Consider the following 18,857-nt stretch of genomic DNA (forward strand, 5'->3'; position numbering starts at 1 on the left):
ACATGCTTCCTATGGTAGGGTTTTAAATCTATATGGCATACTATATGCACATACATGAATTATTTAATTATCACATACATCACATGCATAAAAAATTAAATACTAACTGATATGGTTTTTGGTTTCGGCATAAACAAGTAAACAGGCGCCTAACTATTACAAACAACTTCCAAACCGTCTTTGAACCACTCGAACCGCTCTAAACCAAACCCAAGCATCTTGAACCAGACTGGATGAGTCTGAACCAGACCAACAAAGTCTGAACCAGATTGGACCTCGAGAAAATCGGTTGAACCGGCTACTCTCGGTCCAACCTTAAAGTGTCACACCCCGCCCTAGACCACCCTCTTAGCCTAGGAAAGGGCGTGGCTACAGCAGTTATCAACCCTTTTGTTGACACTTACTGCCTAATAACTCTTGTAGAATAACTCTGATACCAATATATATAACTCATATACAGCGGAATGTCTTTAGGCCAAACATTTATTAATTCATAAGCATAACATATTTAGAGTCATAACAACACTAGATTCATAAGTCCCAAGCCCAAAAACCCTAGTCCCTACATGAACAACAGTAACATGTGTACAATATTTACAGTAACCACCTACATAGACGGGTTACAAATCTCTTTATCCTTTAGTGGCAGAACAGATGCAGAGTTTATCTTTTGAGGATTTGACCGCTACCTGTGGGGGGGGTGGGGGGGGGGGGGGGGGGGGGGGGGGGAAGGAAAACATTTGAAAACGGGATGAGCTTGCGCCTAGTGAGTGACTTAAGAAAGATAATTGATTCTCATGCAAAAACCTCAATAAAGAGTTTAACTGAAATGTAAGCTTCTACAGTACTTGTACTGCAGTATAAACATTTTCCAAGTATAAAACATATAAAGTTGTTTTAATCATAAAAGAGTAAAACTGTTTCTTAGTTGAGAATAACCCCACTGTGGGTAAAAAAAATGACCAACTACTAGTCAAGAGAAAACCTTTTGCTCAATCTCTGACTCTAACTACCTACGTGCACGTGGCCATACTAAGTACCATCATACCTTAGGTACTTCTACTCAGATACCTCTCAAATGTCCTTCAGTATCGAGCTACTAGGATACCTTCTCAAATGTCCTTCAGTATCTAGTTAGGTAGATACCTTCTCAAATGTCCTTCGGTATCACGTTTTAAGTAAAACTAGTCATAAATGACTTTCTCTTTAAAGCATGTAAAGTATGACACATATAAAAACATGCCTTTAAAGATATTAATGCATGGGTATATTTAACACATATAAATAGGTTTTCAACAAACTTCCCACACGTGCATGCGTTTAAAATATAACTCATGGTTTGCGTGGAAATCACTTTGTAAAACTAGCTGGCATGAGAATAATCTTTTTTAAAACATGCTTTCTATAAAACATTGTAATTCAAACATTTTATTCAAAATGTTTTAGTCACTCACCTCGATCGCTTAGGAACTTTTCACTCTAGTAGTTCCTTTTCTACCTCGAGCTCCCTTTTTCACCCCTAGAATTCAGATTCAACTTTAAGCTCAGATTACTCATAGTTATAGACCTTATTTTAAGATACTTTCTTCTAAAAACATATTCTAAATTGTCTCAGGAAGCTTACCCTAAATTTTGAGCTCATAACCCTTCGTGATTTGGCCGAAATCTCAAAATATTCAAGACTGGCCTAAGCTTATCCGACAGCCTGACCCTTATGACTTCTTTCCAGTTTCCACCCGATCCCTTCGAGTTTTGCGTCCGGAAGCCCTACCCTGAAAACTAGACTTTCAGAGCTTTCAGATGGCTTTGGAATCACTCAAACACACGAGTAAATCGGGAGAACTCTTCGTCCCAATTTTATGCTACTTTCCAAACTTCACTGTCCAATGCATCCTCTTTGAAATTCTATGGCTAACGCATGGATTTTGGCTTCAACGCAAGGTTTGCTCAACTCTCCCACTCTTTTTACTGTATTTTTGAATTGTGATCTGAAAATGAAATCTTCTGACCCTATTTATAGGCATCCAAACCTTCTCCAAAGTCGACACCACCTACTTGGCTGCATGTCCAAGTGTTTCTCCCTCATACTACAAACACATCTCTTTGATCAGCGCAATCTAAGTGTCTTTCTCCCATGTAGCCAACGCATGAGCTTCCAATCTGATGCAACCACCTCAAATTCTTAAGGCTTCCTCCCAAGAAGACACATGGTTTGATGACGTTTTTTAGGTGATCTCATCCTTTGTATGCGTCCAACACTTGGATGTTCAACGCATAGTCCATACTCAATGCATAGCCTATAATCAACGCATAGCAAGCCAATTCACTATCATCGTAATCCAACTTAGCCATTGCAAGAGCTAGCCATCACCAACGCATAGGGTGACCGCCCATCCTCGACGCATGGCTCACTAGGTAGCATCGCACAGCTTGCTTGGCATAGGTGCATGGTGCTAGCCAACGATGCATGGGCGTGCTTCGTAGGCTGGTCGCTCGACGTATGGGCATGGGGCATAGGTTGGCCATCGCTCGATTGCTCGGCCGCATGGGCATGTCTGGCCACAGGGCAAGGGTGTTCAATGCACGACCACTCGGCAGGGCTCTTCGACGCATAGACATGGTCGCTCGGTCAGGGCACTTGCTGCACAGGCATGGCTGCTCGACGCATGGCAGAGGCACTTTGCTGGCCGCTCGACACATTGGCCAAGGGCATCTGGCCGAGGCTGCTCGACACATGGTTGGGCCTTTGGCAGCACTTGGCCTATTCAACATATGGGCTACCTTCTAATGAATCACCTCCATCTTTCTTCCTTCAGCCGCATGCCATCACCAACAACCCTTCCAACGCATCAACACACCCTTCCAATGCATTGGTCCCTTCCAACACATCCCACACAAAATTCTATACTTAGCCAAATTTCCAATTTTTTCCCCAAAAGTCAAATTTCCAAATTTCCTCTTTTCTTCTAATTTTTCACCATTTTCTCTACCATTACACACTAGTTTCCACAACAACATACTCATCACACTGATCTCAATAGGGAACATACTCGAGTAGAGAAATTAGGATTCGGGGTTCACACTTACTTCCCCCTTATGAAAATCTCGTCCTCGAAAATTCGCTACAAGTCCGTTAATTAAACAACTTCGGATACTTGTTTCTGATTTGCACTTTGGCTTCCCACATTGCTTCTTCCGTACTATGGTTTCGCCATAGTACCTTTACCAATGGGATTGTCTTATTCCTTAAGACCTGTTCCTTTTTGTCAAGGATCTCCACTGACTCTTCCTCATAAGACAAATTCTCTCTCAACTATATTGGTTGCTCAGGAAACACATGGGTAGAATCTGGCACATACTTTCTAAGCATTGCCACATGAAACACATCATGAATACGAGATAACACTGGAGGTAAATCCAATCGATATGCCATCGAGCCAACTCTTTCTATTATATCGTAGGGTCAAATATATCTCGGGCTTAATTTCCCTTTCCTATCGAACCTGAGTATACCTTTCCACGGAGATAACTTAAGAAATACTTTGTTGCCAACTTCAAACTCCAATTCTCTTCTCCGTTTATCAGCATAACTCTTTTGCCTATCTCGAGCCGTCTTAAGATTATCTCTTATAATCTTAACGTTATCTGATGTCTGTTGCACAAGTTCTAGACCTAGTAATTTCCTTTCACCAACTTCATTCCAACATATCAAAGTTCTACATGGCCTTCCGTATAGTGCCTCATACGGTGCCATCCCGATACTCGAATGGTAACTATTGTTATATGCGAATTCGATTAACGACAGATGCGTATCCCAACTACCTTTGAATTGCAATATACACGCTCTCAACATGTCCTCTAATATCTGGATTGTCCACTCAGACTGACCATCCGTCTGTGGATGAAAAGCGGTACTAAAATATAACTTGGTTCCCATAGCTTTCTGCAAACTAGGCCAAAACTTCAATGTAAATCTGGAGTCTCGATCTGATACAATTGAAACTGGAGCTCCAAACTGACTCACAACTTGGTCAACATACAGCTTAGCTAATTGGTCCAGGGTAAAAGTAACTTTAACGGGTAAAAACTTAACTGTTTTTGTCAATCTATCCACAATTACCCATATTCCATCATAGCTCGCTGGTGTCCTAGGTAATCCAAACAGGAAATCCATCATAATATGCTCTTATTTCCACTCTGGTACTGGGAGTGGATTAAGTAATCCTGCTGGCCTCTATCTGTCTAGTTTAACTTGTTGACATATTAGACACCTGTCAACATACTACGCTATTTCTATTTTCATACCAGGCCATCAGTACGATCTCTTTAATGTTCTGTGCATCTTCGTACTACCTGGATGCATAGCATAGGCCAAACTATGTGCTTCTTCTGGAATGGCTTGTTTAAGTGCTAAGTTCTTAGGTACCCATACTCCTTCTTTTAATAGCACTTTGTCGATTCTTAATTGGTAGTCTGTCCTCACTCCTTTACCTACTTCTTCAGCTAACTTCTGAAGATCGGAATCCTTTAATTGCTCACGTAGAATATCTTCTACGAGAGTAGGACGTACTTCAAATGAAGCTAGTAATCCTCTTGTTTGAACGATTGATAATGCTGCCCTAGCATTATACAACTCATGAATCAGTGTACCCTTCACCGAAAGCTCTAGCTGATCTGGTTTTTTGACTTAGAGCGTCAGCTACCACGTTTGCTTTACCTGGGTGATAGTCAATGGTACAGTCATCGTCTTTGATCAACTTGAGCCATCTTCTCTATCTTAAGTTCAGTTCCTTCTGATCAAAGATATACTTCAGACTCTTATGATCTGTGAATATATGACAACGCTCACCAAACAGGTAATGTCTCCACAACTTTAGAGCTAACAAAACTGCTTTCAATTCCAAATCGTGCATAGGGTAGTTACATTCATGCTTCTTTAACTGTCGAGAAGCATAAGCTACTAACTTTTCCTCCTGCATCAGCACACATCCTAACCCTTGTCGGGAAGCATCACAATAGACTTCAAACTCTTTACCTGGTGTAGGTGGAGTTAATACTGGTGCTGACACTAACCTCTGTTTCAATACCTAAAAACTATGCTCGCATTCTGGTGACCACTCAAACTTCGCATCTTTTCTAGTCAATTTTGTCAACGGCAAAGCTATCTTAGAAAAGCCCTCCACGAATCTCCTATAATAACCTACTAAACCCAAAAAATTGCGTACTTTGGTTACATTCAGGGGATGTTCCCAGTTGACTATTGCTTCTATCTTTTGGGAATAAACGCTAACTCTATTAGCTGAAGCTATATGCCCAAGGAATACGACTTGGTTTAACCAAAAATCACACTTACTAAATTTCGCATATAATTCTTTTTCCCTTAGTATCTGCGACACCATCCTCAGATGTTCTTTGTGCTTCTCGGCACTACTAGAATACACTAGTATATCGTCCATGAAAACTATCAAAAACTGATCCAGATAATGATGAAATATCCTATTCATCAAATCCATAAATACCGCAGGAGCATTTGTTAATCCAAACGGCATTACTAGGAACTCATAATGTCTATACCTAGTTTTGAATGCAGTCTTTGGAACATATGTGTCTTTCACCTTCAACTGGTGATAACCTGATCTCAAATCTATCTTAGAGAACATCGTGGCTCTCTTTAACTGATCGAAGAGATCATCTATACGAGGCAATGGGTATTAATTCTTAATGGTCACCTTATTCAATTGTTTATAGTCTATGCATAATCTAAGAGTACCATCTTTTTTCTTAACAAACAAGACTGGCACTCCCCAAGGCGATACACTAGGTCTAATGTACCCCTTATCCATAAGTTCCTGTAACTAAAATTTTAGCTCCTTCAGTTTCGTTTGTGCCATCCTATATGGTGCCTGGGATATAGGTGCTGTACCCGGAACTAACTCAATAGTAAACTCTATTTCCCTGTCAAGTGGTAAGCCTGGTAACTCTTCAAGGAATACATCTAAGAATTCTTGTACCATAGGTACATCCTCGGGTCTCAGTTTCTTATCATGTGAAACTGCTACATAGGCTAAATAGGCTTTGCATCCCTTACTCAGCAGCTTCCTAGCCTTCACTGCTGATATTAAGCTTCCTGGAAGTATTCTTTTACTTCCTACCAGGGTTATTTCTTTTTCACCTGGTTTTCTAAACACTATTTCTCTCCTAAAATAATTCATAGTGGCATAGTGTTTACTTAGGAAGTCCATACCAAAGATAACATCAAACTCTAGTAATTTTAATGGAATTAAGTCATCCTATAAACTATGATTTCCAAGAATTACTTCACAATTCCTGTAATACTCATGTACAACTAGAGTATCTCCTACAGGCGTAGAGATAAACAAATCCTCATTCCTACGCTCAGGCACTCTATCTATATATAATGCACGCATGCTAGATATGAATGAGTGCGTAGCACCAGGATCAAATAATGCATAAGCGGATTGATTACATAAAGTTATCATACAAGTTACGACATCTAGAGCTTCTTCCGCTTCCTGGTGTGTCATAACATATACTCTACCCTGCTACTGCTGCTGTTGCTGTTGCTGTTGGGGTTGTCCAACTACCCCTTTCTGCTTAGCTGCACCGGATCCTTCACCTCCATTTTCGGTTGCTCTGGGTTGGTCTACAACCTAGGTAAACCCTCTTTGCTCATTTTGTGCTCCATGACCTAGCTGAGGACAATCTCTCTTGAAATGCCCCGCTTGTCCACACTAAAAGCACACATTCCTATTGCCATAACATACTCCTATATGAGGCCTACCACAGTTTACTCAAAGTGGTTTCCTCCCTATACTAGCTACTGATTCGCTAGCACGACTCGATACCGATCTACCACTCGATCCAGCTACAGGTCTTGACCTCTTTTGACCTGAACTTTGTTGGCTCGTGCCTCCAAAATTCCTCATACCTGACTGTCCAGAGAACGAGGGTCTAAATTTCTTACTCCTCGCTTCTACAGGCGTCTAAAGTTGTTCTTCACCTGGCTGAAGTATATCTTCCCTCGCTACACTTTTCTCTACTCAGATAGCGGTCTCAACTAACTGAGTGAAATTCACCCAATTAGATGTAGAGGTAACGAGTGTACGTATCTTTCTTCTTAGGCCATTCTCAAATCTTCTAAACCTCCCCTTCTCTTCCGCAATGATCGGAAGGGCATACTGAGATAACATAGTAAATCTTTGCTCATACTCAGCAACCGTCATCACTCCCTGAGTTAGCCTAAGGAATTCCTCCCTCTTCGCTTCTTTAAAAGCACTAGGGTAGTATTTATCCTCAAATATCTGTCTAAACTCAGACTAAGTCATAGTTTTCGAACAACTCCTTCTAGCCTCTATCATCACTTTCCACCACTTCCCAGCCTCTTTCTGCAACAAGAATGCCGCTAACTCGACCTTATGGTCCTCAGGGCACCTCATAACCTGAAAACATTTCTCAGTCAAGTCCAACCAGACCTCAGCATCTACTGGATCTGTGGCTCCATCAAACGTCATGGCTCCTAAAGCTTTCAGCCTCTCGATGCAGAATCGATCCTACACTCACCGTCAATCTCTAAGTGATTCTATCAAATACTCGATCCTCCATCTAGGGCTCTACATCTACTCGTGGTGTACTCGACTCGTTCGCAGAAGTCACTTCCTACTCTACTGAGTCTCTAACTCTTTTCCCCTTTGGATTTGGGTCCAGTATAGCTTCAGGACCTCTGTTGGTAGGGTCAACATTCCTCTCCTCAGTCTACTTGCTCCGCCTGTCACTTCTTCTCAGCATCTTTACCTAATTAATAAGTACACATGTTAGGGACTTACTTATGGGAGTTAATCTAATGCATGAACTCTCTCTCACCCAAAATCTTATGCTTTAATACTAAGCTAGCTCAAACCTTTCCCAAGTTTACATATACCTTTTCTCTGATACCAAGCTGTCACATCCTACCCTAGACCCACCTCTTAGCCTAGGAAAGGGTGTGACTGTAGCAGTTATCAACTCTTTTGTTGACACTTACTACCTAATAACTCTTGCGAAATAACTCTGATACCAATATATATAACTCATATACAGTGGAATGTCTTTAGGCCAAACATTTATTAATTCAAAAGAATAACTCTGATACCAATATATATAACTCATATACAGGGCAAGGGCGTCTGGTCGAAGTTGCTCGATGCATTGGGCAGGGGCGTCTGGCCGAGGCTGCTCGACGCATGGCTTGGCATTTGACAGCGCTTGCCCTATTCGACGCATGGGCTGCCTTCTAATGCATCACCTCCATCTTTCTTCCTTCCGCCGCATGCCATCACCAACAACCCTTCCAACGCATTGGTCCCTTCCAACGCATTGGTCCCTTCCAACGCACCCCACACATCATAGAACGTCATCGCGTCGTTGAGCGTCGAAGCTACACGATCGTTTAGCTCCATCGTATAGAACTTCATCATGTCGTTTAGTTCGCACCGCAGCTACACGATCATGTAGTTCCATCGTAGAGCACTTCTTATGAATCACGATCAAAACCCAATTCCAATTTGGAACACCATAAAAAGTGAGACCTCCGTATTCTCCTTAGGGGTTGAGAATTACAGGAGTGTGTGGGGCTCTGTGATCTTAATTTTGAGAGAGATGGAGAGGAAAAATTTTGTGAAAATTTCTCTAAGAGTTTTCTTGGCATAGAGTAGTAAAAAAAAAAACGAAGAAGAAGAATTGCAATCAGACCATCTGTAACAATTCTAAACAAAGAAAAAAAATCTTCTGCCCCAAAACCACCCACATCCAATAAGGAATTTAGAGAGAATTGTGGAGGGAGTTACATAACACCCTCTCGATTTTAATTTTAAAAGAGAATATATATATATATATAACTATGTATTTTAACTATTAATAAATATATAACCAACCTTATGTTGTATCAAATGTAACATATAACTTATAGCTCAACCTTGAATGTTAGTTTTTGGATCTAATATATTCTGTTGAGGTGTACCAGGTGCTAAGAGTTGTGATACAATTCCATGTTCTATCAAATAGTTCTGAAGTGTTAGATCTAAAAACTCTCCACCTCGATCAGATTAACATGTCTTAATTGTTTTATTTAATTCATTTTTAATTTCAGCCTTGAATTCTTTGAACTTTTCAAAAGATTCAGACTTATGTTACATTAAATAAACATACCCATATCTTGATTAATCATCAGTAAAGGTGATGAAATATTCAAACCCTCCTCTTGCTTTAAAATTCATCAGACCACAGAGGTCTAAATGTACTAGCTCTAAGGGTTCTTTGGCCCTGTGACCTTTTCCGATGGATGGTTTTTTAGTCATTTTGCCTTCAAGGCATGACTTACACACAGGTAAAGAATTTCCTTCACCGACCTGTCAATCCCATTGAGATTGATATGTCCTAATCTCAGGTGCCAGAATTGGGCATTTTCTATAGGAGAAATTTTAAGTCTTTTATGTTGAGTCCTTGCAGTTTTAAACATTTCAGTGTTATGGAGGGATTTATTTGCTAACGGCCTTTGCTCATATAAATTATTTTCCAGTCAGCTGAAAAAATATTAACACCATTCTTAGAAATAAACACGTTATTTACAAAGAAGTTTATACGATAAGATTTTTCAAGTAAACACTTTAGAGAAATTTAGTTCCTTTTCAAACCAGGAACTACATATATATTTTCTAACAAAATATATCTATTTTGTAAAGTTAACTGGAGACCTCTTATTGCCAAAGCTAAGACGACGTGCCCAGTTCCAACCTGTATCATCATCTCCCCAGCTTGTAGTTACCTAATTCCCTAAAATGAAGAACAAACGTGGTTAGTGGCATCCGAATCAATTATCCAGATCGAATCATCATTCTACACTAAACAAATTTCCAAAACAAGAAAATCATATTTACCTTGCTTGGTCTTCTTCTTTTTTGCCAAGTATTTGGGATAGTTCCTCTTCGACTGTCCCTCCTAGTCACAATGGAAACATATTCCCTTTGCAAACTTGGCTTTCTTGCCCTTTTGGGCAACAGTTGGTGGGTTAGCTTTCCCCTTTCCAACTTTATTCTTCTTCCACTTTTTGGTGTCGGAAGAAGAAGGCACAGACCTTGTCCCAGAGGTCGAACCTCTGTGGAATTTCTTAGAGGATGAAGCAACATTTGCTTCACCTTTATGTTCCTTGGTTTTCATCAAGGACTGGAAGATCTGTAGCTCGTTAAGCAAGGTGGTTAGGTTGTAGTCAATCTTGTTCATAACAACATTACTATAGAACTGCAGGAAACTTTCAAGTAAAGATTCCAGAATGAAGCTAACCTAACTAGCTTCATCAATGACAGACTCATTTATCCCTGCCACGTTGAAGTGAACCACTATGTTAAGAACATGTTCTCAAATAGATACCCCTTCTTGCATATGAGCATTAAAGATGTGTTTGAGAGTGTCATGCTTGAGCTGTATGGACAATTGTCCAAACATTCCCCTCAGGGACTCTATAATCTCACGAGTTGTAAGTATGCGCTCATGCTTCTTGGTTGAACTTTAGAAAGGCTTGCTGATGTACGTCTGGGCCTTCTCGTTCGGTCATGTCCATTGCTTGTATGCTTCTCAAACATTTTAAGCAGCATAGAGAGCTGATATGAGAGGACAAACCTCTATAAGGACAAAACGAAGGTCATCGATGATAAGGATTATGTTGATCATGTTTTTCCAAGAAGTGTAATTTTTGCCTGTTAATTTGTCACCAACGAGTAAACTTAGCATAACGGAAGTCATATTGAAAAGATTGTTGAAACCATACAAATTATTTATAATTAATCTAATTGGATTAAACCATTAAGACAACCAATCAATTTTGGCAAAATAGTCTAATGTAACCTAAGTGACATGTATTTTGCAATGATGTTTCAGTGAGGAAGGACAAAAATCACCGTAGGGTGATCAGGTGCCCCTTCACTGAGATGAGACAATCTCAAGTTATAGATAGAACAACTCCTTGTTACTTTCACTATTAGTCACCATTGTTTGGTCCAGGATTTTTTAAACTCACTTAACAATTCTAGTAAGTATAACCCCTTATTTTAGGTCTTAGAGTTTCGCTCTAATGAGCCAATCGTAGGGAAAAATGATTGGGACATGAAACTAAAGTAACCTTATCCATTGTTGGAGTTTGAATAAAGTGTCATGCAAAAATGTCATCCTATAGGGGGGACACTCAAGGTGCCACAAGGTCATGCACGAAAATTTACTTCAAACTAATGAGAGAGACCAAGGGATGTGTAGTGACACATTCTGATCCCACTTAATATAAACACTCTCTCCATTCACCTTGATATTGATCTATACAAATGTCATCCATAGGGGGACACTCAAGGTGCCTGGAGGCCGAGTATAGATCTCACGATATGAATTTTAAAGGAGAAATATGAAGAGAACAAAATTGAAGTATCATATACCCCATTTTCTTTCACTGAGTGTTTTACCTAGGGTTAATTAACTTATGAAAATCCAGCTACTAATTTTTAACGAAGTGAATATTTAATTTGCCCAAAAACAACACTTGTCTTTGGATAGTTAAAAAATTTTACTGAAGGTCTGTTAAACTCTTTAACAAACTTTAATCAATTTAACATACCTTAATCAAACTTGCATGCATGTAACAAATCTATCAAATTCACCTTTCCAAGTAAGTTCCTAGGTTAAAAATGATTTTAACCTAAGTTTTGCATGCAACTCTAAATATTGATTTTAATTTATAACTTCATTTTCTTATAACAATTACAAACAAATGAAATAAATTAAATCATACATTGCATGCTTTGACATACTTTAGTAAATTATAACATTTATAAATTATCTAAGGTAGTGTCATGCTTCATGAAATTTTATTTCATTACTAACATATATAACATTTATATAATAGTTAATAAAACAAATTCATACATCCATACATTCATTGAACTATATATTATAAAAATTATAATATAAATGATGCATAGATATGCTATCAATTCATGCATGCAAATATTATAACATTTATATTATATGATGCATGAGCATGCTATAAACTTAAATCATGCATCTAAAATTATGACATTTATAATCTGATTCATTAAATGCTTAACCTATGGTGGGATTCTATACTATATGACACATCAATAAAAATAAAAATCATACATCAAATGCATAATTAATAAACAAAATTATTGGACTGGGATTGGAAGCAAAACAAAATTAATTAAATGAATATAACTCTTATATTAATTTAATTAACAAAAGAATCTAACTATTACAAGAATAAATACCAATCGATTAAAAAACAAGCGAACCAAGCCTTGAACCGCTCGAACCGAACCATCCAGCCTTCAAATCGTCAAGCCACTCGAACTGACCAAACCGCAAGCGAACCAAGTAAGTCACAAACCGAATCGGACCAAAACTTGTTGGTTCTTTCTACCTCAGAGCGTTGCAACACTGCGAAAAGAACACAATGTTGTTCTTCATCACAGTGTTGCAACGTTAGGGCTAAAGAAAATCAGATTCGCAATTTCCTTGAGCAACGGAAGAACGATAATTCCAAATCATAATCATGAATGAACAATACATTTACAGTTGACTTAAAACAAGCAGTTATACAATTCATACAGAAATTACAGCATGAAAAACTCAAATACACTAAGGGAAAACTTTACAAACATTTGCAGATGCATCTCCACACTCCGTTGCGCATGACCGCTCAACAAAAGCGACCACGAACCTTGATCTACACGATCGTAACACAGCAACGAACACAGCACAAACACTTCGCGCTCGTCCTCAACGATCTCTTCAGCCAAAAACCCCTCAGCAATAGCACGAACGGCCTCCAGAAAACCTTGACGGTGCCGAGTTGAGTCTGCGCCATCAACAAGGTGACCTTGGTATTCTCGGTGTGAGAATCCAGAGGGTGGGCTCTGTTCGGACTTGGTATGAGGCAGACAAAGAAGGAAACACCGATCGCGTACATGACTGGGCAAGTGGGAGATGGTGGAGACCTATCGTATAGGTCGATGCTCAATCATTTAGCTCATCGCTTAGCTCGGTTTGTCGCCTACAGACTCTACACAATCGTTTACTTTGGACAAGTGATCATCTAGCAAAAGTATGCGATCATTTAGTAAATTCTGCACGATCATTAAGCTTACCACTGCACGACCATTTAGTACACCCAACCGTCGTTTAGTAAATCTGTATTTACTTGACGACTATCGTGAGATCCCTTTTTTTCGCTGAGACAAATCTCAAAAACTTTTATCAACCTTTTATAAAACTTCATTTTCAAAATAGGAAAACTACTTTCCTTTTAAACTCACAGTTACCATGAATCCAAACCACATAGTACTTTGGTTATTAAAGAAAAATAATTAATATTATTATAAATATAAATAATAACCAACTTATCATACTATATTTATAACCTATAGTTTTAATATTTTATCTCATGAAACATATAAACCATAGTTCTTTTTCTATTCCATGGTACTTAATGTGAATCTCATTTACATCAATCCTCCACTAGATGTATCTCATACATCATACCAATTATATCATATATAATCAAAATACCTCTTGTCAATTTGAACATTTCCAATCAACACTAAGAACTGATTCTCAACTGAATCCATTGAGCTACCAAGGGGACCTCACGGATCTGTAGCTCGAACCTCCAACGGTACGTGAATAACTGACTAAACTCTTTAGTCACGAGATCTAATATCTGTTAACTACCAGGCACTCCCCTGAAGACCGACAGCTAAACTCCCCTTACCAGAGAAATATTATGTGTCCAACTTAACCAATGAGCAGTGCGACAACCCTTCACAAATCGCTCGTAAGTACAGCTGGACCAATAACCGTTATGCCCATGTAGTTACATCTGTCTCCTTAAGTACCACTGATTCCTCTAATGAACATGAGTCATGGTCCTACTATGACTGAGTCTTCTCTTCCAAAGAGAAGCTGTGATCACTATGTTTAAGCCCCGACATCAGCCCTTAATGGACCAATCTCTCTACTTATCCCTACTTCGGGAAAGGAGTGAATTCCATCTTATGTATTGAGTTCCCAGCTCCCAGATCAGACAAGTCCCCAAAAAGGTAAGCATGTTGAGTTGGCAATCTGGCCACTCTCACCCATACTAATCAAAGCACTGCCCTCAAAGGCAGAAGTTCCCAAAATACTCAAGATGAAGGTTGTGTCACCTATGGTTGCTTAGATGAGATGTAAGTCTCTAGTATCAATGGCGTTATATACAGAGTCTAGTCATCTCGTGGTCAAGGTCTTATACAAACTCTTTGTATTCACACCACACTCGCACATCTCCACGTGAATGGTCAGAATCTACCATCTGTAGTAGTTTACAACACTTGAAAACCCCTACAAAGTGGGTCGTATCTGTAGTGTCACCAAGATCAGATATCCCACCTTAATCCTTATACTACAGACCTATTTAGGTTATCACTTAAGGCATGATCCACTTGTATATGACATATACATGCTTAAGTTCACATAAGATAACCAAGGAGCTTTGTTTATTGGATATGAGTAAATGTCAGAATTAAATAACACTAATTTTATTCATTAAACAATGTGTATCTTCACAAAACAACTAGACTCTGGGAGAATTAGGACACCAATCCCAACAAGGGCACAGTGTTGCAACGTTGCAATATAGTCCCTACTGTATAGCTGCGTTGTCCATCGTTTCCCTACCAAATTTGGTCCCGTTTTCTCTATAACAGAACCGAAAAACCCACGAATAACTCAAAGAAATAATAATTACATACTATATTGCAAAATTATGCCCCAAAACATAGGCCTTTACATACTAAAAGTAAAATCAAAGTAATAACAAGCAGTGCCAATCTCGAAATTATTCAACAATTCAAAACAACCATAAAAAAACTATCATCACATGATTAATTTCATAGATTGCATAAACCCCACCATTAACTGTAAAAACAATTTCGAAATTTTGGAAAAAATGGGCCATAAAAACCTGGCTCTAACAACAATTGAAGGAACCTTGGTAAAGTTCTTGAGCAGAAGAGATGGATCATCCCAATTTTCCAAAAAATTATAGAATAGAAAATTTATAGAGAAACAACAAAATTATGCATTTAATGAAAAAATTACAGCATGTTATTAACGAATAACATAAGAATTAAAATAGGGACAAAACTCTTACTTTTGAAGAACGATTCTTCAATTGAAAATCCCTCGAACAAATGGATAGCACCACAAAGGCTACCGCAGTATTCTCTAGGATGAGAACTTAGGAGGAGTGGGACTTTAGCTATTTTGGATTTTTTTTTTTAGAGGGAAAATGATTGAGAGAGGAGATGATGGATCAAGAAGAAACATAGAGAACTCTTCTGTGTTTTTTTTTAAGGAAGAAGAAGACTGAAGGTCATCCATCCACTCCTGCAAGTTGTGGAGAGAATAATGGAGAGGGAGTTACAACTGCTTCCCTAAAACTGTTTATTATTCTTTTAAAAAAAATATTAAAATTAATAAAATCAATTTTAATAATAAACCTTAATATATATATATATATATGCTAACTACTTTATCATATAATATACATTAAACTGTATGTTATATCAAATATAACGTATAACCTATAGTTTAATATTGTATCCTGCTATATAACCTGTAGTTTAATTCTCTCAACAACGATATTTAATATGAGTCTCATTTATATTAATTTTAATTATATGAATCCAATTCACATAATTAATATTTGTATCATACTCAAATATTTAATTTCTCTCAAATAAATACTTAATATTATAACGTATCAAATACATTATAATAATTATATCATATATAATTAAAACTTAATTAATTATATCATATATAATTAATTCCCTCAATTAATTTGAATAGTTCAAATTAATCCAAAAAATTATTCCATAAAATCCCATTGAGCTACCGTTGGTACCTCATAGACCGATAGCTTGAAGCTCCAACAGTACGTGAATAATTAATTAAACTCTTTAATTAAATTATTTACCATCCGTTAACTGTCGGGCACTCCACTAAAGACCGAAAGCTGCACTCTTCGCACTACAGATATATTTCTGTGTCCATTGAATATAACCAATCAATGGTACAATGATCCTTCACGAATTTCTCATAAGTACAGTCGGGCCAAAAGTACCATTGATCCCTCTAACGAACAATAAATCATAGTCTAGCTATGACCAAACCCCTTTTGAATCAAGAGAGGGTGTTGGACCACATTGTTCAAGCCCCAAAATCAGCCTTTAAGGAAGAAATTTATCTATTTACCCCGACATTAGGGAAAAAGTGAATTTCTTCTTGTGTAGCTGTGTTCCCAGCTCCCCAATTAGACGAATCCCCAAAATGATAGACTTGTTGAGTTCGCGAGCTGGCCACTCTCACCCATACAAACCAAATGATCGTCTTCATAGGAAGGAGTTCACAACTCATTCAGGATTCAGGTCATGTTACCTATAGTCATCCTAGTGAAATGTAAGTCTCTATTATGAACAGCGTTATATAATGACACTAAACATTTCATGGTCCGATCTTATACAAACTCCTTTGTATAGAATATCCCCGCTCACATGTCTCTACAAGAATAATCAGGATCAAATCATTTGTAGCACTTTATAACAATTGTAATATCTACAAAATGGGTCATACTCGTAGTGTCACCAGGATAAGGTATCCAGCCTTATTCTACTATAAACCATTTAGGTTATCACTTAAACATGATTCATCTGTATGTCTTTACATACATGTTTAAGTTACAAGATAACCTTGGATGTTAGTTTATTAGTGTGTGGTTAATGCAACTAATTTTGAAATAAAACATTATATCTTATATTACATAAATAAAAAGTTTATACAATTACAAACTATAGGACCTTGCAAAATTTAGGGCATCAACTTTGACATGCAGACCTTCCAAACAGAGCTGAATCACCATGCTGACGATCGGATTGGAAGACCCACAAGTAGATCAGGCAAATAGATGACCGGATCAAAAAAGCCCATGACTAAATCTACTAATCTGATGTTAATAACCCACCTCCACGACCGGAACGAGTTGGACGATGAGTTGAATGCCATGACGGAGCTGGCCGACCAAATCTGACAAACGAAATCAACATGCGAGTGAGCTGACGGAACTCCCTATCGAAACCAACATGTGAGATGTACATGACTAAGCTTGTACAATCGGACCAACACATGAGCTCAAGGCCCACAACCGACCTATACGATCGACGTGAACGACAACCTGAACGACACACAATCTGCACGACTTTGAAGGAAATCATGCATGAGGAATTCCATGGGCAGCAGAATGATCATTCCAAAATTCAATCGTATATGAACATTACAATTACAATCAAAAAACGAAAACAACAGGATATGCATAAATCAAAATTATAGCATGCTTTACTAAACGATCAAGGGAAGAATTCAAATACCCTTGAAGACTCATATTCAACACCCTTGATCACGAGCTCTTGTTCACAGCAAGATGGAAACCACAAATGCTCGAACAATACGACCGTTCCACTGCACAATCAACACAACCACGAACACAATGATCACCAAGGTCACGAACACAACGAACGACCTCCACAGAACCTCGAAAGTGTCGAGTTGAGTATGACACCACCAAAAAGGTTACCTTAGTATTCTCGATGTGAGAATCCAAACTACGGGCTCTATGAGGACTTGGTTAGAGGATGAGACTGAAGGAGAATAATCGTATAAACGATTGAGCAAGTGGGAGATGTCAAAGCCTATCGTATAGGATGATGCCCAATCATTTAACAAAGGCTATGTGATCGTCTAGCAAAAGCTATACGATCTTTTAACTCATCGGCCAGCTGAGAGTCTAGTATAGAAACTCTCCACGATCGTCTAGTCTCTCCAAGTTGTCGTTTAGTAAATCTTATTTACTTGACAACCTTTTCGTCAGAACTTTCTGAGATTGAAAATCTCAAATTAACATTTAACTAAAATTAGGAAAGCATTTTTCCTTTTATCTCACGGTTACCATGAAACCACCAATAACCTCTCACTCAATTGGTTATTAAAGAAAAAGAGATAGTTATCCAATAATTAATATTATTATAAATATAAATGATAACCAATTTACCATACTATATTTATAATCTATAGTTTTAATATTTCATCTCATGAAACATATAAATCATAGTTCTTTTTCTATTCCATGGCACTTAATGTAAATCTCATTTACATTAATCCTCCACTAGATGTATCTTATACATCATACCGATCATATCATATATAATTATACCTCTTGCCAATTTGAAAATTTCAAATCAACACCAAGTATTGATCCTCAACAGGAATCCAATGAGCTACCAAGGGGATCTTATGAATCTGTAGCTCGAAGCTCCAACAGTACGTGAATAACTGACTAAACTTCTTAGTCACAGGATTCACCATCCGTTAACTGCCAAGCACTCCACTAAAAGCCAACAGTTGAACTATCCTTACTACAGATATATTATGTGTCCATCTTAACCAATCAACAGTACGACAACCCTTCACAAATCGCTCGTAAGTATAGCTCGGCCAATAACTGTTATGCCCTTGTAGTTACATCTAACTCCTTAAGTACCACTGATCTCTCTAATGAACATAATTCATATTCCTACTATGACTGAGTGCTCTCTTCCAAAGAGAAGTTGTGGTTACTATGTTTAAGTCCCGGAATCAGCCCGTAAGGGAGCAATCTCTTTACTTACTCCTGCTTCGAGGAAGGAGTGAATTCCATCTTGTGTATTGAG

This window comes from Benincasa hispida, chromosome 5 (assembly GCF_027475165.1).
Source record: "Benincasa hispida cultivar pf3 chromosome 5, pf3_genome.v1.1, whole genome shotgun sequence".
NCBI lineage: Eukaryota > Viridiplantae > Streptophyta > Magnoliopsida > Cucurbitales > Cucurbitaceae > Benincasa > Benincasa hispida.